General features: G+C 35.4%; 1 protein-coding gene across 1 annotated transcript in view; it reads right to left on the reverse strand.

Moving 5' to 3' along the window:
* LOC109112264 (CUB and sushi domain-containing protein 3-like) overlaps positions 1–24,952 on the reverse strand; it is a 369,075-nt gene that overhangs the window by 314,088 nt on the left and 30,035 nt on the right.

Here is a 24,952-nt window from a genome sequence, read left to right on the forward strand (position 1 = left end):
GATGGTTTATTGTGTATAAGATGTGTATTATGCTAATTGTTAAAAGCCTAAAATAAAAGGTAAAATAATAAAATAATTGAAAGCCTGTTGTGTTTTCTACAAACATTTTATTTTGGATACCTTTTCTGTGCTCATAAAAAGTATTGTACAGAACTGTTAATGAATGTGATCTAAAAATTACTGCTTTTCACAGCAATGCAGTCATATTTATAAAAAATATTCACTTTATTCAGCATAATGAATTCCATACAAATATAAAAAACACTGGTTTATGCACACTATTATTTTCAAAGGCAACAAAGACACAGCCATCATGTCTTACATTGAGACTTAACAGACAGTTACAATCACACTCAACATGTCAAGACTGATAGTAAATGTTGATGCAAAATCTCATATGTTCTTGTAAGTCCAATCAATGACCAATCATGAAAGACCAAGTTTTGAAAATTAATATGAGTGAACTTGAGTGAACCGGCCTTTTAATTGTACAACTATACAGTTGATTTGAGGGCCCTATTCCTGGATATTCCTGGCAGTTTTATTAGCCATTGTGAAACCCTGACCAGAGATGGGCAGTATTTAAATGAAATGTATTTAAAATACATATTTAATTACTTTAGAGTATTTTGTAATTTGTATTTTGCTGGGGGGGAAAAATGTGTTGTGATGCTCTCATGAATGCACAATGCAGATCAATATTTTCATAAATAAAGTTGTAAATTATGTTTTTATTTATTTATTTATTTGTGCAAACAAAGCACTCATGGCGCTTAGTAAAATTGAAGTTAAACCACTGGAATCACATAAAGAACTTTACTGATGTCTTTCCTACCGTTCTGGGCTTTAAATGTGTAAGTTGCATTGCTGCCAATGGAGGGACAGAAAGCTCTTGGATTTCATCAAAGATATCTTCATTTGTGTTCTGAAAATATGGAAGGTCTTACGAGAGTGGAATGACGTGAGGGTGAGTAATTAATAACAGAGTTTTCCATTTTTGGGTGTACTTTGCCTTTAATTACTCCATGGTTCCAACTTCCAAAAAAAAAAAAACTATGAAAGAAGCCGTTTTGGTGCTCAGTGCAAACTGGCTAATTATGTACTAAAATATACTATCAGATATTGCTCACTGAATGTTATTAGACAGGGCAGAAGGAAAGCGATGTTAGCTTGCTAGCTAAAGTTAGCTACTTGTTTATATGGACAAAATTAAAATTTTAAAGGGGTTTAATGAAAGAATTTTCAAGTATTAATTGTTTTTTACTGTGAACAGCATGTAACAAAACTTTAAAAAATGTAATTTGTAGTAAAATACTTTTTAATGTATTTGTGCCCATCTCTTCGAAGAGGACCTGTCTCACAAGCTTGCAGTGGAATTCAATAACATATCGAGTGGAGGAAAGCTTGTTTGCATAATTAAAGCAATCTTCAATTAGAAGCTACAGTTATGAGGTCAATGGAAATTCTGCATTATACACCAAGGCGTTGTCCCAGTGCTGACTGTATTCATTTTGAGATAACGTTACATCATACAATTAAAAAAATACAAATAAAATGTTCCCCATAGCAAAGGGCATTGTTAGTTAAAATTGAATTTAACTCAATTTTATGATTTTTTTTTTAAAATAAATAAATAAAAATTAAATAAAAAAAGACAACATTGCAGCTTTTATTCTGAATAAAACACTTGACTAACAGCTTTTCAGTTGCAGAAAACAGCTGTGCACTTTATGTTTCACATGGGAGCAGCTAGGCAATGAATTAGTATCCCTTTGAGCTTTGCAAGTTATAACTTATTGCCACATTGTGTGAGAAATTGATCTGGGTATGTCTCAAATGGACAACAATTTTGCCCTCTCTCACCCACAAATTCAACACAGGAGTGACTCAAGCAACCCAATTCCCTGAATCCAATCTGATGACTAATGAATCAAGTGAGCCAGTTCTATCATGTATTACAACGCGAAACCTGTGCAGATAACATCTGTTTTGAAGGCAAAGTCTGTCCAGATCTAATCAACGGCGAGCAAGCAGTGCAATCATTTGGAATATCTGTGGGAATGTGGCCACAATGAACCACATTAACCCAGTATTCAGCTCACATCTAAGGTTTTTTCCATCTGTTGGCGTCCATCAGTTTCCATCAAGTTTCAAGGCAGCAAACATATAAATGTACAGTATGTGTGTCTGCTCAGAAATTTGAGCACACTGTTTCTCTGGCCTTGGGCTTTGCAGTAGACTGCATTTATCATAGCACGTTCATGACATAATGGTGTGAAGAATCTAAGTTAAATGGATAGTTTACCCAACAAAATTTGCCTTCATTTACTCACCCTAATGTTGTTCCAATCCTGTATAAATGTCTTTCTTTCTTGATCAAAAAAGAACATATTTTGAAGAATTTTGGTAACCAAACAGTTGCTGGTAGCCATTAATTCCATAGTACTTTTTTCACCCCTTACAATGGAAGTCAATGGCTATTAGCAACTGTTTGGTTACCAACAATCTTCAAAATATCTCCTTTTGTGTTCAACCAAAGAAAGAAACTCACACAGGGTTAAAACAACATGAGCATGAGTAAATGCTGACAGAATTTTCATTTTTGAACTCGCTTTAACAAATTCAGAATGTTTTGTCAAATTGTAAAATGTAAAATTTATAAATAAAAATTTAAATAAATAGACAGATAGATTGATAATTACTTGTTAACCAAACAAATTATTGATTTAGCTTTTGCCATTGCTATTACTTGTGGATCTTTAGATGCTTCCCAATTTGCATACTTGCACACTATTCTACATTGTTTTTTAGTATAAATAGTGTGATTTGTGTGTTCACACTGAAATTCCAAAAAGTGGGACACTTTGTGCAAATGTTGGACACTTTATGCACTCAACTGCAACATACTAGAAATGGAGAGACTATCAGACTCTGATGTTGGATGACAAATTAACCTTATATAATTCATACATAGAATATTGACAACAGAAAAAGATAGAAAATCATTGTGGTGAAGTCGTGGCCTAATGGTTAGAGAGTCGGACTCCCAATCGAAGGGTTGTGAGTTCGAGTCTCGGGCCGGCAGGAATTGTTGGTGGGGGGGGGCATGTACAGTTCTCTCTCCACCTCAATACCATGACTTAGGTGCCCTTGAGCAAGGCATCGAACCCCCAACTGCTCCCCGGGCGCCGCAGCATAAAAATGGCTGCCCACTGCTCCGGGTGTGTGTTCACAGTGTGTGTGTGTTCACTGCTCTGTGTGTGTGCACTTCGGATGGGTTAAATGCAGAGCACGAATTCTGAGTATGGGTCACCATACTTGGCTTAACTTAACACCACCTTCACTATCAACAACACACAGAATAAGTATATACCCTGATAGCACATGCACATCACAGAGATGTCTATTTGACATCAGCATGTCAAATAGACATACTTCTATAGGACATTTCCCATTAGATGTCAAACAGACTTTTAGTCTTTAAGATGTTTATGATTTAGAATATATGTAAAACTGGCATCTTAAAGATGTCTATCAGATGTTTGTACACAGTAGATGCTTTCCAGGTGAATAGATCTTTAACAGACATCTTGCAGATGTATGTGTGCTATCTTGGTAATGTATACATTTTGGGACACAACTTTTATCTCTCTTTTTATTTTATCAAAACTTTTCATTATATATTTTCACAACCCTGCGGCAACTATATGATCTGCTTCCTGCCACCCCTGAATGTTCAGTGGCCCGTCAATGATTTGGTGTGAAGGGTGGAGGTCCTCCAGGCTCTAATTGCATCATAAGCTGCCATGGGAAATTAGCACCAATGTGGTCACCAAGGAGTGTGAGGAAGAAGCACTCTATCATGTATACACACACACACACACATGAACAATGATTAGTTTCGGCAACTCCTTAGAGTACAGCAAGGGGACACAGACTGTGTCTGTGAGGATGAAAGCCAGTCATATGCTCACTGATGGTCAGTTTTTTGCATTGTAGATTTGCTATGACAACATCCAATGGGTCTCACTTGTGAAAATGGAATGGAGAACATATTTAAACATACATTATAGTCTATCTATATTGTCATAATTCAAAATCCTGATATTCATTGAAAACCCATTATCGTCCATGAGTACTCGATCGTGATACCTAAATCATATTAATACCTGCGCAACAGCCGTAATGAATTTGCACAGGCATTTACTAAATCTGAATGACTTTCAAGGCTGATAAATCACTTTCAGATGCAATTTATCTATTTGCACTGACACGGTCCCATATTAAAGCACCAAAACGTATTCATTGAGAAAAAAACAAGATACACCAAAACAGGCAAGATGTGGTTTGTGAGCATCTGAAATATGCAATAACAAATAATGAAGTTCAATAATGACAACTCTCAGAGATAAAAACACATTTATTAGAATATGAATGTATTCATACACTAGATCTGCTACGCTGCTTCTGCTGCTGCTGTGACTGCAGGCAGAACACGACTGCTCTGCTAGACCACAATAAATAGAGAGAAGGAAATTTATGCTGCTACCTGGCAGCACAAGACTCCCCAGATACATAAGATGATGACTGTTTTGATGAAATACCCCGTAGCAGATCTAGACAGGTGGTGCGTAGGGGAGGAGGAGGGAAAGCGAGCGCGCAGTCTAACGCAACCTGGTCAAACTGGAATATAAAAAGGCGAGTCTAGATAGGAAGGAATAGCTCATTGGTTGGTGTAAAGACTGCGAGGCAACCAATCAACAGCACATTAGAGTTTCATGACTTAACTAGGCCTTTAGTAGATCAGCTCTGGCCATTTCTTGTGCATGCATACTAGCAAACCTTTATTAAATCATGGCCTAAGTGAAATCAATGCCATAAAATGCATACAGAGAACGATTATAGCCTGAAGTGACAATTATTGTTACGGCAATGGTTTGTGTTTACGATGCAATAGGAAATCCCACACTTATTTCAGCATCACATGTAATGTATATTTTTATGCATCTTTGTAGTGGACTAGAATCAGGTCCAGGAACATGTGAGAAAATAATGCACTTTGTACAATTGTAACTAAAATGTCAGTGAATATTGTAGAGAGTCAGGTTTTTTGGGGGGTTTTTTTTGATGCTATAAAAGTACAAGTACTGTACATATCATTTTCTGTAACAAATGATTGCTGTTTTTAAGAATTGATTGTGGCTCAACAGAAGCTACAAAATAAGGAACAACAGTTAGCTACCTTTCTAATGCGCCAGCATATACGCTTTAACCTTATTTTGGTCATTTTTAGAGGTAGATTAGATTTATATGCACCTCTAAGTCACAATTTGTAGGATAGCAAGAGAAAAGTACAATGTTTATCATAAACAAGTAATGAAATTTTTCCGTTTACAGGCTATATAGCATTAGCTAAGCAAGTTTCAAGTTTCAAGCTAAAGACACTGGGCCTTATTTATGAAATGAGCATACGACAGAAAATTGGGCATACGGTCGTTTCAACGCAAAACTTGGATTTATCAATATGAATGTGAGCAGTGGCTACGATCAAATCTCACGTCTGGTCTCAGCTTGTGTATGCAAGTTTTTGAGTTACCTATACTTGCACGCAGCATAGTAAATATGGTGGAAAACTGTAGAGTCCTGACATGGTACTAGCCATGCTAAAATTAGCTTAGAGTGTAATGGAGGATAAAGAGAAGTAAATGCTACCCACTGAGAAATAGTTATCAATTGATGAGGAAATAAATCTCTAACATTGCGAGCGTGTCCCCCTTATGCAAGTCCCCAAAGATGGAAGACAGTTGGAAGATTGTCCAGTTCCCACCGTTACTCAAGTAACAAGATTAATACAGATTTTAGCCCACTCCATCTAATACGCAGGCTAAAAGAGCTCAGCATAGCATCTGAGAAGCTGCTGATAAAACAAACTGACATGCCTATAATGAAAAAAAAACCCACCTAATTAAGATTTACTATTTATCTCTCTTCTTTCCCTTAAGGGGCTAATTAACATGGGAGATAGAGGAGAAGTGTAGTAGAGTTGGCTATGTGGACTTAAAGGGTTAGTTCACCCAAAAATGAAAATTAGCCCAAATTATTCACCCTCAAGTCATCCTAGGTGTATAAGACTTTCTTCTTTCAGACGAGTTATATTAAAAATTGTCTTTGATCTTTCAGGCTGTTTAATGGCACTCAGCAGTTGTTGCAGTGCATCAGTCCAAAAGAAGTGAAATAAAAAGCTTCCATCCATAATAAAAAGTGTCTCACACGGCTCCGGGGGGATGAACAAAGTCCTCCTGTAGGGAATCGATGTGTTTTTGTAAGAAAATAAAAATATATAAAACAAAATTATCAATTTAATCTAGCTTGTGCACACTGTTGTACACAGAAGTAGCTCTGGGCAGATAACGTATGATGTCGGCTTTGTGCATGCGCCGCTCAGGAGTGATGACCGCGGAAGCGCAGGGGAGAGATCAAAACAAAACAACTGTCACTAATTAGAAGTACAAAACAAGGATTTGTACAGAAGAATGTCAGAGAATTTCAATAAAGCCAAGAGGAGACTAGTTTTCCTTTGCTAAAGTAAGGAAACTTTGCTTCCTTTGCTCCTGTTAACAAATGTTGGTTTTCATGAGACTCACCAGCGCATGCGCAATGCTGACCTCATGCATCATCCTCCCGGAGCTGCTTCTGTGTACAACTGTTGGCACGTTACATTAAAGTGATTATTACGTTTTGAATATGTATATTTTTCTTGAAAAAACGCATCGATTCACTACAGTAGGCCTTTGTTCACGCCCCGGAGCCATGTGAGACACTATTTATTATGGACGGGTGCTTTTTATTTCACTTCTTTTGGACTGAACCACTGCAACACCCGCTGAGTACCATTAAACAGCTTGAAAGTTCAAAGACTATTTTTAATATAGCTCCAACTGGATTCGTCTGAAAGAAGAAAGTCATATACACCCAGGATGCCTTGAGGGTGAGTAATTTATGTGCTAATTTTCATTTTTGGGTGAACTAACCCTTTAAGGCACCTACACATCTCTAGCAGTACAGAAAAGAAACCACAAGCCTACCTATAGTTTCAAGAGATTTTTTCTTCTGCTGTAGTCGTGGTGATCATCAGCTTAAGAGAGAAAAAATGTTGAATCATCTGACCGCCTCTGCCCATTACGAACATTACGCTTTTCTCTTTTTTCTCTTTTTTTAATACAGAGTAAATGCATGGCTTGAGGGAATGATCTCAAAAGTTTTTTGGTGATTCATGTTGTAGGGTAGAGACTTTAAGGAGAGAATGTAAGCTTCTTATAAAGAAGAAGCTAAAATCTTGACTCACATAAACACCATGCAACTTCACTTGAGCCAGTGATCAAAAGGAAATCACTCATACTAATGAAAAGTTTGGCATTTTGTAGGCTTGAGCAGCCTACACATTGCAGAAATTAAACTAAACACATTTTCTTTAATTTCACAAAGATTTAGCTGTTCAAATAGAAACATTTGTTTAATACTAATTGTTAGCAAATGTGATAAATTACATGCCATTTCTTTTATTTGATATTGATAATTCATTTATTTATTATTTGATATGTTAGGAAAACCATTATCTAACTTGTAATTGTAATTATTGGTTGTCTCAAAAATAATCACTTTTTGATGCGGACATTTGTTAGCAAACCAGCTACCTTTAACATTATGTTAGTTTTGTGTTCGAAAATAGCTTATTGAACATTTTAATAGGTCTCATTCTCAAAACCACATGATGTGTGCTCTTTTGGCTTCAAAAAGGAATCACGGCTGGAAAATTAATTTTAAGAGGGTAGCTGTGTTTTGGAATACGTCCAAAAGCGCCTGGTCCAAGGAATTCATTAACTGGCCATATAAGCTGGTGCATCAGCTAGAAACAAGTTAACATGTTCCAAAACACCTGGAAGCTATGTTTTTGTACACATTAGTCTGATTCTAGCGGTCCAAGCTAATCATTAGCTGGTCATCTTAGCTGGCAGACCATCTTGAACCAGCAACTAATCAGCTACCAGTTGGTGATTAAGTGGTGGTCCAAAGCTAATGACCACCTTGGACCTGCTAAAAATCAGTTAAATTAATTGTTTTAAAACCCCTGGAAGCTATGTTTTGGAACATGTTAGCAGTTTCTACTTTGTCTAAAATGGTCATTCATTTAATCTGGATTGTCCAGAAGGGATGGGACACTGTTCTGAACTCTATTTGTAGTGTTTGTGTTTACCACTTTGTGCTGATTATTATTTCTACCACACTGCTAATTGCTAATTTTATTGCAAAGATAGAAGCATGTCTTGCTCTTTTCTCAAGCTGTTTGTTGATCCTGACACTATGTAGATGTTCATACTGATTACTGAGGTGTGAGGAGAGGCGGTATGCTCATCCTCTCGTCTTGTTCAGGTTCTGTTGGCAAAGGTTTGCATCTCACTTTTACCTTGGCAGCTGGCCACTCTTTTCTCTTTTTCTCTGTATTTCATTTGTGCTTCCTCCTGCCACCCCATATTTTCAACAAAGCCTGGCGCCACCTTGGTCAGCATTTCCACACCACATCTTTCTTACCCCTGACAATGCAGCTGAGTAGCCTGGCAAGACTGTGGCTTTAAAAAAAGAAAGGAAAAAGAAAGATCAAGCTCATTTTACCTAAGCTCAAGCCAAGACTCCTCTTAAACAAGACCCATAGGTACCATTTTGTATCGATTTGAATCTGCTTTAATTCCTTTTGAGAGCATTTAGGAGTTTCTGCAGTCAACTTGAATAAGAATGACAACTGAATGTGTACAACAGTTGTTGGGATTGAATCTATTTAAATTCAGACAGTTCAGTTGATAGACTTGAATTTATTTTACATTTTTTTATATTTTTTTCTTTAAAAAAGTCTTTTTAGCTTTTGTTGGAAAAATCTCCCAGAACAGGATAAAGATTTTCAATAAAACTGTAAAACGTATCTTGTAGTAAATGAAAACTGAGTGGGCAAATCACATAGCATTTAGGAAGCATTGCATTCACATTGCAAATCTTTATAAACGAGTGAAAAAGAACGTTATTATCCTTAAAATAAATAAATAAAATGGAAAAGAAGTACAGAGAAAATTGCCTGACTTTTGAACGCCAGTATATTCTGTCAGAAAGCACTAGTCAGGGATGTTTGAAGATGAAAAACAGCAATCAACTGTCAATTGCAATTTTTCTACATAACATTTTGCACACTGATCTTCACTGATGACAGAACAATAATAAACCAGCATGCATCAAAGTACCGCAACTCGATCAAATTACAACATATGAATCTTGTAAATACAACCAGAATTTTGTTTAGGTCATAAAAACACCAGCAAACTAAATATCTGATGCTATGAACCTTGTAAATTTTGGTTAATCAGTGACCATTGTTCTCTGATGCAGCTGAAACTGACACCAACCCTGAGTGCATTTGACTCAGACCTTAATCCACAAGAAAGACTAATTTTGCTAACCTGCCACAGGTCTTCAGATGCCAGATTATTATTAAACCTCAAAGAAAGCTTTTCTACAGATAAATGAGATTTCTAAAGGAAGTGAGGCTTTCCCTTTAATGAATTATTAAACTGCATTCCCCAGTGACAAAGTCTTCTTAAAAGGAAAGGTCAGATAAAAAGGAATATTTCATTCCCATTCCTTGCTTCTAATTCTCAGCAGACCAGAAACAATTACACCTATCAGAATGAGTGAGAATATTCCCCATCCAAAGATACTTCATAAAAAAAAAAAAGATTCACAGAATCAGAAATATTAAGGCCACTTCTAAAAATCAAGTCAGCTGTCAATGTACCTAGAATGTATACTGAATGTACCTGTCTGTGTCCAGTGTTAACCTTTTTTTTTTTTGGTTTCATGTTAAATGTCATTTGCACTATAGCTACTGATATGTGCTGCACAAAGTATCGATTGCATTCAAATATAAAAATGTAGGCAGCAGATTATGCTGTATACAAGGTGTATTCATGCAAGCATATTTTTGTGCTTAAAATACTGGCTCGTTAACTGGCTATGCTATTCATGGAAGGGGTATTATCAGTGCATATCCTAAGTGGTAAACAACAAGCACACTAAAGAGTTTGTGTATAAAATAAAATAAACCAATGTATAGATCCTTAAGCACCTCTTGTGGTTCCATTTAAGTGTGGTTTAAGGTATTTGAGGACTGAATCCACCAGACAAATCAAACGCATCACTTCTAGCAACCAAAACAACAACACTGAAGTATTCACTCCTGACCTGAAGGTGTTGCTTTTTCACATCCCTCCTTTATATGTGATAGGGCTACCAGAATATGTCTACTATGAAGGTGTTTATTAGATTTCAGAGTAAGGTATAGCTGCGACTTATGGTTTGTACCTAGCTGACATTCAGATTTCAAAGGGGGGAGGGTCCTTAGTGGATGGGGGCATGCTGTCTTCTTAATGCTCCACTAATATGACAGCAGTATCCTCAAGGTAGGATCTAAAGGATTGATAAATGTGGTTTGAACGGGAAATGTGCATGAAATGTACACAGCTGTTTTTGTACCAGCTTATCTTAATGTATCTGTCGGTTCCTCAGTTCCTACATAAAATTAAAATAATAATAATAATAATGGTATGAGTTGTATTTCATTTGACAATGAATATTTTTCGGCCGCAAATTTTTTCCTGAATTTCACTAATGTGATCATACCTTAAAACCGATAAACCTTCAAACTTTTCAAAACTTATTTGAATAAAATAATTTCAAAGACATTCAAAGTTTGTTTTGACATTGCTTTTCTGTAACTAATATTAACTAAAATGACACTGATTTTTTTCCCCACTTTTTTCTACTTAAATTTAAATATAAATTGCACTTTTGCATCATGTTTTACTAGCTCAATTCAAATTCAATTTAAATTGAGGAATTTAATTAGAATTAAAAAAGGCATAAACAAAGCAATTCTGAATAGCGTACAACCGTTAGTAAATCACAGTGAGTCCCATTGTCTTTTTTAGTACCCATAGCTTAGTGTAATTTTTGGCGTATGACTGTATTCATTAAGTGTCACTGATGCTAGGCCCTTGTCATCGCTGCTCATCTCCATCTCGCACTGTCACAAAATCTATACTGACACTTGTCACTGAGAGACAAAGTGAGCTCGTTTACCAATGTATAGAATGCATTTAACCCCTACTGCCTTGCACAAAAGACCATTTCTTCAGGCGATATGGGTGAGACAGAGAGTGAGAAGCTGAGAACGATGACAAAAGAGCTCCGTCCCAGTGAACGGAAAATGGCAGGGAAGACGAGACGGAGAAGAACTGATCAAACTGCCAATCACAGGCCAGATAAGGCTATAGGAATGCGGTGGCAAGGTGGAGTGAAAAATGACATGACCGTCACCATGAGAGGTCGTACATGATGTCTGTCTGGTAGACCGAGCTTTGTTTGTTGAGTGATAATTGTTAGGATTAAGCGTCTACTGTCACACAAACTAAGAATAAAGTCACACAGTAAGTCACACATTTGCCACATCACATTATTTACAATGATGGCTTAAATCATGCATGTAATATGGATTTTGATTGGATCTATTACCAAACCATAATACAAAAGAAAAGCTTTAAGATTACAGTGCATGGCACTAGAGTTAAACAGCATTTTTTAGAAGACTGAACAAAGCATTTCAGTAATTTGAAAATGTACCAAAGTTACGCTCTCAATCTTTTGGTCTTTTCTCATGTAGGGCCCTATATTAAAGTAGGGTTATTTTATTTTTCACAAATTTTGCTTTGTTTTTTCTCATATTTTGTATTTTCCTTGAATTTTCTTCATAAAACTTTCTAATCAAATGAAGTTGCACACATTCTAATCATATCTCTATTCAAACTGAAATATAACAATTTATAATTAAAATTAAAAATTATGAAGAAAATATTGTATTAATGAATAAAGTGACAAGAGTTACACAGCATACTCTAAAACAATATTACTATTGAATATAACATTTTACTATACATTTCTGTAGCACTTTCAGCAAATACAGTTTGTTGAAAGTACAGTATGGATTTATACAGTATGGACAATACGTTCAAAACCAAGCTTTCATTTTGGTTCTGAATACTTTTCAGTTTGTGTGTGTTTTAGAAATGATATGCTCATAACCTGAACTCTAACAGCTCCAGACAAAGAGTTTGCACTTTAATAATCGTGCTTCGCATCATGGAAATCACATGAACCTACACATTTATCTGCTAATTAAACTATTTAATCACTGATAGCACACTCCTATTCTCCAGGATAGGTCTGATGTTGAAGTGAGACAGGATGCATCAATACAAGGGAGCCTAGTGACTTTCCAATTCACCACATATGTGTGTTTGTGTGTGTGTTGTGCTGGGTGATGAGGATTAATTAAAGGGGCATCGGTTACATGTCGGGTCGTCTTGGCGGAGCTGATCGATCCTGATGGCTCCTCAGTTCTCTAATAACCCAGGCAAAGCCCTCCAGCTGTCTCCCATGCACACACAAATCCACACCAAACACCCTCTGCTCCTGCCTTAATCAGCCTGCTCGCAGTCACACTCTCATCACGCTGTCTATCTGACTGTCTCACTCACACACACACAAACAAACAAACACACACTCTCTGTCACAGGGTAGTGGCTGACACTAGCTCATTAGTAAAGGTAGGCTTTGTAATGATCACTAACCTAATCCTACACAACTTGTCTTCTGTGATAGAGAAAACAGTCCTGTCTGGGATTCAAATGATGATGAAAAATGGGGGAAAAGCTACTCATTTTTTGAGTTTCTTCAGCCTCAATATTTTATACTTATTTTATGCTATATACTGTTATTGTTATACAAAATTTAACAATACAGTTACATAACTGTTATGTAAATAATACAAATATCTGCTGTAAATTCAAAATAAAATAATATAATATAATATTGACATTTTAAATAAACATAAATAAATAAATACATAGTACCCACGTACTGGGAAGTTCATACTGCGTCACTGTGGTTTCTGATTTTTCATTTAAGCCTCCCACTTTATTTGTGCTTTCATTGTAGCCGACAGATTGTTTTGCTCCAGACATTTCAGACATCCTCTTGACCTCATTCACCTCTGTTGTGTTATCATTTCCCTTGCCTCTCTTCTGGCCAGTTACATCTCCAACAGTATCTTTCAAGCCCTCAGTTATCAGTCTGTACTCCCACTGATAGTTCTGTCTCACTTTTCTCGATTGTTAAAATTGCTCCGATAATGTCACTTCAAAAACACTTACGAGATATCTGGAAATTGAGAGAAACAGAAAGGTAGAAAAGGTGCTGAAGAATAGAGTCATTATTTAATACCACATGAACAAAGCCTGTGAAATGTTGTTTCTGTGGCTTTCACATGAATCTTGAATCTTTACTTATCGCAACCATGACCTTCACACAAGGTTGTCATAAAACAGTACCTTGGCTCTTGCATAATACCTGTACCTCTTGCAGGAATCCAACCAGCATCATTTTGGTTATTAGCCCTAAATCTTAACTACACAGAACACTTAAAATAATAATAATAATAATAAAATCCTTCTAATAGGTTTCTGCTGAAACTCATGAATAAACCAGTGACCTTTACAACCTACACTCTACAAACTAAGCTATTTCTAACTCCTTGAATAGCATCATTCTAACTTACAAAAAACAAAACTAAACCCACATCTTTTACACAATCATATCTTTCCAAACTTTAATGTTCAAGGAGCCTTCTTATATAATGACAGGTTACATTAATCATGTCTAAGAATATCCAAAAAGTGAAATAACCATTTCTTAGTGTTGAGAACATTTTAATAATCTGAGGAACCGTTGTCTACCATAAAGGTCCTTTTGAGCAATTGAAAGGTTCCATGGATGTTAAATGTTCTTCATGGATGCCAACGAAGAACCTTACATTTTAAAGAGCTCAATGGTTACAATACAAGCAAGAACCAAAGGCATTTGTTAGGCATTAATGACATAAAATATGACAGGATACAAATGATAAGGTGAGTAAAAATTCTGAATGTTAATTTTTGGTTGAACTATGAAAGTCATCAGTATTTGATACAGCATATTTAATGTGGTCTGTACATATACAGTTTGTTGATCAATGTTTTGGACTGATTTAAGAGTGAGAAGACTTTTCAGAAGGCTTATTCTAGTCAAGAATATACCAGAAGTGAAGTCATATGGATTACTACATTTATGTCCTAACTTTCAAAAATATAAAAATATATTCTTAATATATATATATATATATATATATATTTGTTTGTTTGCTCTACAGAAGAAACTGCATAAGGGTGAGTAAATAATGAGAGAATTGGCATATTTTTTTTTAGTTATTTCTATAAATGAAAGTCTCAATGGCACATTTACATTTACATTTAATCATTTAGCAGACGCTTTTATCCAAAGTGACTTACAAATGAGAACAATAGAAGCAATCAGACCAACGAGAGAACAACAACAGTATACAAGTACCATGACAAATCTCAGTTAGTCTAGTACAGAACACGTAGCCAGGTTTTTTTTTTTTTTTTAAGAATATGCTAGACAAGAAAAGAAAAGGTAAGTGCTAGTATTAGTTGGTTAATTGCTGGCGAAAATATGAGTCTTCAGATGTTTTTTGAAATGATAAAGACTCAGCTGTTTCGAATTGAGATCGGGAGGTCATTCCACCAGCTGGGCACAGTCCAGGAAAAGGTCTGTGAGAGTGATTTTGAACCTTCTTGGGATGGCACCACAAGGCACAATGATTAAAGCTCAAGGAATGTCCCTTCTGGAATCAAGACCTGCAACCTTTTGGTTCCCAGCCTAGAACTTTAACCACTTGACGCCATCACTTTTTTCCATTAAATTGGGAAGCAAAATAAATAAATAAATAAATAAAAATAATAATAATAATTATAAATTAACTTATTTATTTATTCCGATTTTTTCCCCTTCAGATTTATAAATACTTAAAAATGCAAAATACTACAACACAAGCAATTCAAGACAAAGTGATGCAACATAAATTCCTAAAGTCAACCAGAAAAGTACAAGCTTGTACACAGATGCAAGTGTAAGGATGCCAGCAGTATATATTTTTTCCTCAGGCAAGGGTTTCAGTACCGAGCACAGAAAGTCTTGATTTAAACATGATCATGGAGGAGCTGCGAATGTGAAGGACGCAGCTGGTTTCCCGCTTTAATAAACCAGTGTCCTGAAGTAAGGTGGAACACAGCACCTGTATAACTTCACATTACCGCCGTCACCTCTGGCCTACTATACATCTTGACCGATTGAATTTTACTGCATTGGATTGTCTCTCCCTCTTGAGTAACAATTTCTGACCTCAGACCCAATGAAAGAAAAGCCCTAGTGTGAAATGTGGTCTATATCTGGCAGTCTTTCACATCGAACGACGTCCCTGGTTTATATCCTGTGAGGATTTAAACTAGCCCTTGGATTGTGGAGATTACATAATTAAAATTATTTAAGGGGACGGAAGGTCCCACGCACAGAAAACCGGAAGAGCGGAACTGCGTAGTTGTTACAAAAGGTTGACTGATATAACATGAAGTTGGCTACCAGTGACGCCGTGCTCAGAAATAGACATCCAAGATATCAAGTGCTTCAGAGCAACTGTGTTGACTCAAGGACTTAAATGCTTATTGTGTATCTTTGCCTGTAAAAGAGACATAAAAATAAAAGAAGACAAATGAGGGGAGGAAACTGTGACTACATGAGTGACTCATTCATTCAAACCTCCATGCAGAAAAATCATATTCACACTTGTGGAGACAAAAGCATCAAAATTCATACCTGAGATGTTGAATGAAGGGAGAAGCAGTCTATGCAGCATTCTAGTTTGATAAAAACTAGACATTCACATTAAAATTCTAGTCAGTATTGGTAACTGTTTTTATATTATGGCTGATAATAAATAAATGTCTGAAATTTAAATTCTGTACTTGTTTGTCTAAATTAATGAAAAATAAAACACTAAAAACCAGTGTTGCTGACTAAAATTAATTGTTTTTGTCACTAAAATAAAGCTGAAATCAATTATAAATATTAGATGAAAAACGAAAAGAATTAAATAAGTTAAAGTTGAAGTGAAAAAAACTGAAAAAATAAAGCTAATTTAAAAATATTTAAACAATTAAAATATAATAATAATGACAAAACACTTAAAAAATTACTGAAAAAAAACAAATAACTGAAAATATACAAACTAATTCAAATAATTAGTAAATACTATATAATAGTATATAAATATTTATAAATTAACACGAATAGCTTTAAATGCAACAAGTTTACAGGCATCACAACATTACAATGTCCTGTATAAAATAGGAACATTCATTTTGAGGTTTGATAAATATTACATTTAACAATGTTATTAAATTATTAGTGTTTTCAAGATTTTTTTAAAGAGTGTTAAGTGGGAAATGAGCATATCCATTAACCGATACAATAAATCAAACAGCAAAAGTTGGCCAGCAAATACACGCCTTGCAGTTTCACACTTCAGATACAAGACAAGTCTTTATATTTACTGTAGTTATCTGTCACTACGGTTACGGGCATTACACACATACTAAATCAAGTTGTACTGTATTTGCATAAGAATATATTACTGTGAAATAGGCTAGAAGCCAACTATCCTCTTGAAATTATTCCAACACTATCACGAGTATATACATTATTTATGACCAACACAATATATAATGAATCCTATAGTTTATAATCAGAGCATAAAGAGGTTGTTGGAGTAATTAGGGGACCATATTTCTATCTCCACCCCAATTCACTGCTAAAACCCTAGTCGATCTTTTGCACAATATCCTCAGACAATTTCCCCACGCAGAAGGGCCAGGCAGTTTCTTTGTACTGACAGAGATGAGCAAATTACAGTCATGGCCGAAATAAAAACTCCAGTAAGCCTCGCAGTGGATGTTTCTCTAGCTATTCAAACTGTTTCAGTGAATGCAGCTGCATTTACTCTTTTGATCCTGCTCAATTACTAGTATGTCAGGGGAAGGCGGGCAAATGGCAGAACCCTGCTGAGAAAAAGACCATGAGCATCATGATAGTAGACCTGAGGGTTGGATAAACTATTAGGTTCCAGTGTCACTATGAGGTTATGGGTGCCCTGCAGTAAAAGCGTGCCCAGGATATACTGAGACTTACCCAAGAGTGTGAACTCTCTGAGTACCACTAATAGACATTGTGTGCAATCCTTTTTTTTTTTTTAATAATGTACATCATGACACATTCATCAGCACTTGATCTGCTGTTGCCTCCGCAGCTATTATAGCAAACAGTAAACTACACCTGTGACTGTCTGTGCCACACTTATCACATATTCAGTGCCTGAAGTCTTTATAACATGTCAGCATGTCATGAGGCTATTATTGCTGCTTCATTACAGTGACTAACCTATGGTAGATCATTCTTACTGTAGGCTCAGGCTGTCACTGTAGGTCTGTCACAGCAGGGCACCGCTGATATGGGTGATCTTAAGGACTGAGCTCGTCTTTGAATGAGAGGGATTTGACACAATGAGATGGTGCAACACAAAGAGCTTCATTTCCATAGAGCTTTTCTACATGAGAGTAGAAATTCATGCTTTTCAGCACATACCTTTTGAGCTTTGAATCAATTCCGTAGCTAACATAACAATAGTTTCTGAACTTACCACCCACTCAAACTCTGACCTTGGTTTCGTGCTTTCATATGCCCTTCACTTTGTGGATATGTAGTACATTTGGGATGCACCAATATAAAAATTCTAGTCTAAATAAAATCAATAAAAAAAATAAGCCATCAATAAAAATAAATACATATTGTGCATAACATAATTTTCTAAATGAATAATAATTCAAATAAATAAATAATGAAACAGTATAAAATAAATCAAAATAAAATAAGTGTTGTAAAAGTAAATTTAGGAAAAATTTATATGTATATTGTGATTTGATAAAGATTACATTTCACAGTTGTTAGTCTTTTAAATATAATAACGATTAAAAATACTGAAAAGTAAAACCTAAAAGATATTACAATTTAAATTCTAAAAAATTCTAATAAATAACAAATATGGTACTCATAGAACAGACAAGGGTCCATTCTCTACAAATGTTATGAAAGATATTTTATGTATTTTATTGTAACCGGTGCAGCTGAAAGAGCTAAACTTGGAAGTTAGAAGTGGGTGTCCACCTACTTTAAGCAAAATAGCTTCTTTTTTGTTTCTGATGCTGTTACTCAGCCCACATTGCATTAGCATCTTTTTAACATCAGCGGAGTGGGTGTGCACACAGGCCAAAGGGTCTTAATCTAGGCTCATGTGTTTGTGTGTGTGTGTGTGTGTGTGTGTGTGCATGTGACTGAACTAGGCTTGAAGAGGCTCTCAAAATCCAGAGGGTCTCTTCCATCTGTGCCTTTTCTCAGAATGGCCAGCCATGACACAGAACGGTCCATTTCCCCTTGTGCCTCGATGCTACACTTGAGCCTAAAGGAAGAACCTGCTCAAAGCTCAAAATATTGATTCTTTTGCAGGCTGAAATGTCCCATTTCATACTGGACAAATAGAAGAACAGTCAATCCATTAAAGAAAAAAACAAAAATCAATATATCATCATACACTCACTCATACACTAATTATGAACAACAACAACATATATAAAAGATTCTTAAATCAATAATTGATGTAAAAAAGATCCAAATTAAGATAATTCAAATACATTACAGGGGTAAATGAATATAACATTGAATACATATTACAAAAGTGGTCTCACACACACACACAATTTATCATTTTCACACTAACAAATTCCTCAATTCATACAAAAAGCACCAAACATTTAACAGCCATTGAGTTCCTGCATAGATGAAAAAATTCATCAGCGTTGTGACTCTATCCAATCTTATTTCTTAACAAGATTAACACACTGCACCAGATCACGTTAATGAATGTGGACAAACTGAAGGATTTGACTGCAGATTTGCAAGCACTCATCATGCATGTCAAACACTCAAAAAAAAGAAAGAAATGTATTTGAATCCCGGATAAAATGGATGTGCAAAAACACTTTAAAGCTGCTGCTTTATCTAACTTTATTAGTTGCTCTTATCTTTTACTATCCAATCATGTGTCAAATGCAAATGAGCGTGTGACAGAGTGTCTGTGTCATAAGGAGAATACTTGCTACATAAGACACAAACAATCACATGCTCGTATCTGCTGGTTACTATAGCAACCAGGGCTGTGCCCATTAGCCCATGTGCCAGTTCACTGAAGAAAGAAGCATAAAGGAAAAGAGAGCAAGGCAGAATGTAAGAGGGAAAGAGAGAAAGAAAAGGGGAAAGTATAAAGAGTGAGAGAGAGAAAATGATGTAAACACTTATAGGAATAAAGAAAGGTGGGAGAGATGAGGTGGAACTGAACCTCATCTGCCTCTTGATACAAACGAACCCAATTTTCTGCCATTTCAAGCAATTTATTTACTCCTTTATTTCTCTTCTATGGTGCACAGCAGGGCGCTCCAAAATGTGTTGCTAGCAATCAAACATTAAAACTTCCTTCAATTGCATTCATCAGAGTATGCAACAACTGATAATAATCATTATAAAATATGACTTTGCAGACAAATGTTTGGTGTAAGCTGACATCTCTACCAACTCCTCCACCACAAATTCTAGCTTCAGTTGAATCAAATGAGGATTTAAATGCAATTTAAACAAACACGAGATGAACTACAACAGACCATGAAACTAAAGGACAAACTACCCATATTACAACAACAATGGAGGAGAAAAAAAAAAAACTAAATCAGTTTTCAAAAACGGAAACCACAGCAAATTTCTAACAAATACGAATCCCCGTCATTTATGAAGTTCTGCATAACAAAAAAAATTGAAAATAGTATAGATAAATCCATTTTGGCCTACTAAATGGTACGAAAACATAAAGAGAACACAATCTGGGTAGAAACACGAAACAAGTAAAACACTATTAGCTTTTCAAAATAAAAGCCATTAACCAAAAACTGACACAAATAAGTTAAACTAGAATACACTGTACATTTCTGTTGATATCCAAATTCCTATCAAAGCATTGAGTATATATTGTGAAGATATACCCCAAAAGCTGAAAATCTACTCACAAGCTCTTTTGGAACAGAACAACACTGTTTGTTTGCTACAATCAATATAAATGCTAACTCAAGTGCTAGCGTACCTCAATTCAAAAGCAGTCAAACCTTTTGGTTCTTCAGTTCCTCATGAATGCTCCTGAATTTAGAAGCAGGCGTTTTTGTTTGGTTAAGCCTTTGCTGGTTTATTCCATGCATGTATTAGCGCAAAAAAAAAAGAACCTCTGCCTCATTATTAGACCATCAAATCACAAAAAACAAACAGGATTGCCATTTTATTCTGGTTCAGTTTCATTGTTGGTACATTTCTCTTTAATCAGAAGATTACAGAAAGGGCACACATCAATGATTAATGTCTCTTGTATAATTATCATAACAGCTAGCAGTTGTATTGATGGTAATTGCATGCCATCTTAAAGAGAGCATGTTTTATTTTGTTCTCCTGCAATTAGCCTATTGTGTAACGGCAGACTTAAGATAATTCAATGAATACTGTTACACTTAAATGATTCTAGCAAGTGGAGTTGTTTGGTTGATTAAAAGGAAAATGAGGCAAGGGACAATGGTTGCTTAGATGTTATATTTGTATTTAGCAGAGCATTGTGTTTGAGATTTGCATGGTATGCTAAAGTCAAGGGATTTAAGAAAAAGAATGAAATGGAAAATATTACCTATATATAGCCAAACACAAAACATCTAGTGTTATGTCTATCAAAGACAGAAACTAATTTCCATCCCACTCCTTTTTGAGCTTGAAACCGGTATCTCATTTTAGACCCAACAGGGCTGTTTCAGCTGTCAGCATTTTCTACGAGCAATTGCTGGTTGGTGTCACAGTTTTCACAGGATTTTGGGAGCTTTAAAGCTCTTGATCATATGACAACAAGCCTTTGTTGGATGTGTTTTGTTCTGCTAGGCCAACTTATGCAATGTAACCTATATAGTGCCAACTCATAGCAGCAACATTCTCCTGTAGGCACCTATTGAGTAGTGCATATGAGCAGTCATTATTTAGCATGAAAGCTTTGACTGCTTTCATTACACAGAGATGTCTACTAAGCCAGTGGCATCAGAGTCAACAGTCACGTCTCACAAGGCAAAAAGCCTTTGTTAAATTGAGTGGAAGTAAAGCATTGTATGTGACAGGCATCTGTTTGCTTAGTGCACTTCCACTTACAGTAAAAGCAGCTGGAAATGGCAAGACGTACAGTACATTCTGGATTCCATTCATGTTAAATTTAATTAATAGTGGCATAATGTTGATTTCCACCAAGGTTCATTTTGTCCTGCCCCTCATTTTCTTGAAAAAAAAGGTGAAAAGATGGGGTACAGTAAAGCACATACAATAAATGTGGGATGAATCTGTAAAGGCTAAAATACTCACAGGATCAATAGTATAGGCACAATCAATGTACGTGTTAACATGATTTTACCGTCAAAAATTATTTTACTAACCTATATGCAAAACTCTAAAACAGTATAAAAATTATGAGAATTTTTTTTACAGTTTAAATAATACACAAGTTTTTGCCAAAAAACTAATGCTAAATTGTATTATATTATAAAATATTTCTACTTTTACATCCTTCATCCTATTCACTTCAAATGCAAGTGCCTCAAAGTAAATTTTTTTTTCCTTAATCGCTTTAGCTCAATTCTTGAATTTTTTTAATTTCTTGAGTTCAAATCTTTGAGAAATTAATTTGTTCTTCACACCAGATTTTCATTTCTTTTGCAAACTGCATTAATTGCAAATTTGTTTTGGCATGTGTGCAAAAGAGTAAGTAAAAAAGTCTACAATTTGCTCAATAACTAATTGCACATGACTTGCTGATCAAAACTGACCAAACTTGCCTAACCCTGTCCCATAGTAAACTTTTATCTACTCTTAAAAGCTGTATCTAAAAATCAAAAGTATGTCAACAACAACAACAAAAAAAAACATACTTTTGTATGTCAACAAAAGTATGTTAGAACAAAAATTTAATTTGTACAAAAACATTTCCAGTGTTGACTGCCATGGTGAAAAAGCTTCAAAACACTTTTTGTTTTAGTGCCATTGTCCAATTTACTGACGCAATAACTAGGTTCTTAAGCATGAATTTAATTTTTGGGGAAAGTTGCTACATTTTGCAGACATGCAATAGAGTTAAGATGCCTCATTAAACAGTTGTAACAATTGCTCTTACAGTTTAGAGAATGTTAAGAGTGTTTAAAAAAACATCAGCCAAAGCGGGACAGGTAAAAATAATTTATGTGGTAATCAACATCATCACAAATCTAGTTTATTAAGCTTAACTTGTACTAAACCCAGAACATTTCTTTAAACAACAAAAATGAGTTGCTTAATTACTTCCAAAGTCGTTTGTGTAGATGTGGTTTGGCATGAAAACGGCATGTTTAGACACATGCAAACATATTCATACGGAGAGCACAGACTGCAAACACATTCACACACACATTACACACATACAAGTTGTCACGGTGTGGTCATGCTTGTGCAGTGTCACAGAATCCAGACTTATCTCAGAGCAAGCTAGATCAGAAAACAACCTAAGGCCAGCTAAATCGCCGTGACTTGATATCTCCCAAGCGTGGCGTTCTGTTTCATGTCATAATGATGTTAACAGTGTGCTGTGTACGTTTGTTTCAGTGGACACAAAAGAGATCTAAGTGGGAAAATGAAAGCATTAAGCATTATAAATCAACAAAACTAGAGAGAGAGAGAGAAAGACTGAATTCCAAATTTTGGCTAGAGTTGATGGGCTACTATTACAACAAAAAAAAGGGAGCACAATTATCCTGTTGAATTTTGTGCAAAGGATGAACATGGATCTGAGTTGCCTCTGAGGTACTAAAAGGCCTGAAAAAAAAAACTGTTTGTTCAATTAGAGCTTGTGAAGTAGCTGCCAATCCCAACACTTGATTCCTCAAACAGCTAGAAAAGGGGATAAAGATGACAGTTTCACTAAACACTAAGCCATAATGCTGCGCTGTGGTAATTACTGACTATCATTTTTGGGTCTACGTGGATGATCACATTTACATATTTATACATAATGATCTTCATATGAGATAATATTTTTATTGCATATCTGAAAATAAAGCAAAACGTTTAGTCCTTTGGCTAATGCATATTTATGCATTAGCATCAACAGTCATATTTTAAAGGTACACTATACAATTCTGGACTCTCAGTCGCCATCTGTGGATGAAAAACAGAAGCGTAAGAACATTTTTTACATTATTCTGCACAAATTATTTTGATGCAGAAGCCCCAAATTTCCTGCCAAATAAAACATGACAGCTCTGAATATAGGTCATTGCCGTAGGCTTACTTTAGTGACTTGAGGTAAGGCAAAGGCAAACTAATTTTGTACTGGCTCAATAATTCATTTCTATTGAAAAATATAATTTAAAAAAATCCCACGTAGTGTGCCTTTAAGCACTTGCAAATGTTTCAATGTGAACAACAGGGTTTAAGACAGCTGACTTGAAATTCAGTGTGTGTGGCATGGAGACCAACTATTATACAAGGAACTTTCACTCACATTGACTAGGCTTTGAATAGATTATTGAAACCGACAAGGCGGGAAATGAAACTACTTTACTTCCAAATGTTTCCCATGCTCTGTTCTTGTAATGATTCTCAAACGTGCTACATATTGTTACGGATGTGTCATTTACATCTGAGGCTGTAGTGTCGACCAACTTCAGCAGCTCGATCAGAATCAACACAGAATCAGATAAAAAAGATAAAAAGATAAAAGATAATAAGCAAATACATACAGTGCACTGGGCTAAACCTGTTTCACTAAACAGAGATGCTATCTCATGTCCTCTGCTTTACTCATTGAAATGCATGGAGATTGCTAGTCTTTCATATTCATTGCCTTGCTATTTCCCAGCATTGATACAGAATGGAACTTGGATGAGCTCCGATTGTGCCGGAAGCGTCATTTATGTGTGTCATATGTGGGAGGAGAAGCTCAGATACCATCTAACTCCCTTCTGTCGTGGTCCAGGTTTTTGCCTGTCTCTCCCTGATTTCTATCTTTTTTTCTATTCTTTTTTGTCTGGCTGCTTGTTGTCTTGTCTAGTTTATTGTTGTTTTTATTTTGTAAAGTATGCATTTTCTGTTTGTTCAACCATGAATTGTTTGCAACAAGGTTTTAAAGCTGTTTGTGCAGTGGCTGCGCCGATTTGTCTTTTGTCTAATGAGAGCTGCACTTTACAAAACAGCTACAGTCCAGTACTGTGTAATGGGTTGAGAAGCCTGTTTTATTTATACACCAGTACACTACCGTTTTAAAGTGTGAAGTCAGCAAGATTTATATATATATACATAATACTAACACATATTTTCTCAATCACCAAATCAGTATATTAGAATCATTTCTGAAGAATAATTTGACACTAAAGACTGGAGTAAATTCAGTTTTGCAGTCACATATTTGAAAATATATATTTCAGAAATAGTTATTAATTTAAATAATATTTTACAATATTACAATTTTTGCAGTATTTTTGATTAATCAAATGCTTGTTGCTTGTTGAGCAAAAGACTTCTTACCGTACCAACTTCAGAACTTTTGTTGGCAGTGTATATTAAAACACACACACACATATATAAGTATTTTCAAATCAGGGAGTTATTCTTGTTCTTTATTGTTCATCTATTCAGTCCCAAAAATCTCAGCAGGGTTGCAAAATTTCCAAACCTCATATAAAATTAATTTTAAAAAAAA

This window comes from Cyprinus carpio, chromosome A19, assembly GCF_018340385.1.
Source record: "Cyprinus carpio isolate SPL01 chromosome A19, ASM1834038v1, whole genome shotgun sequence".
NCBI lineage: Eukaryota > Metazoa > Chordata > Actinopteri > Cypriniformes > Cyprinidae > Cyprinus > Cyprinus carpio.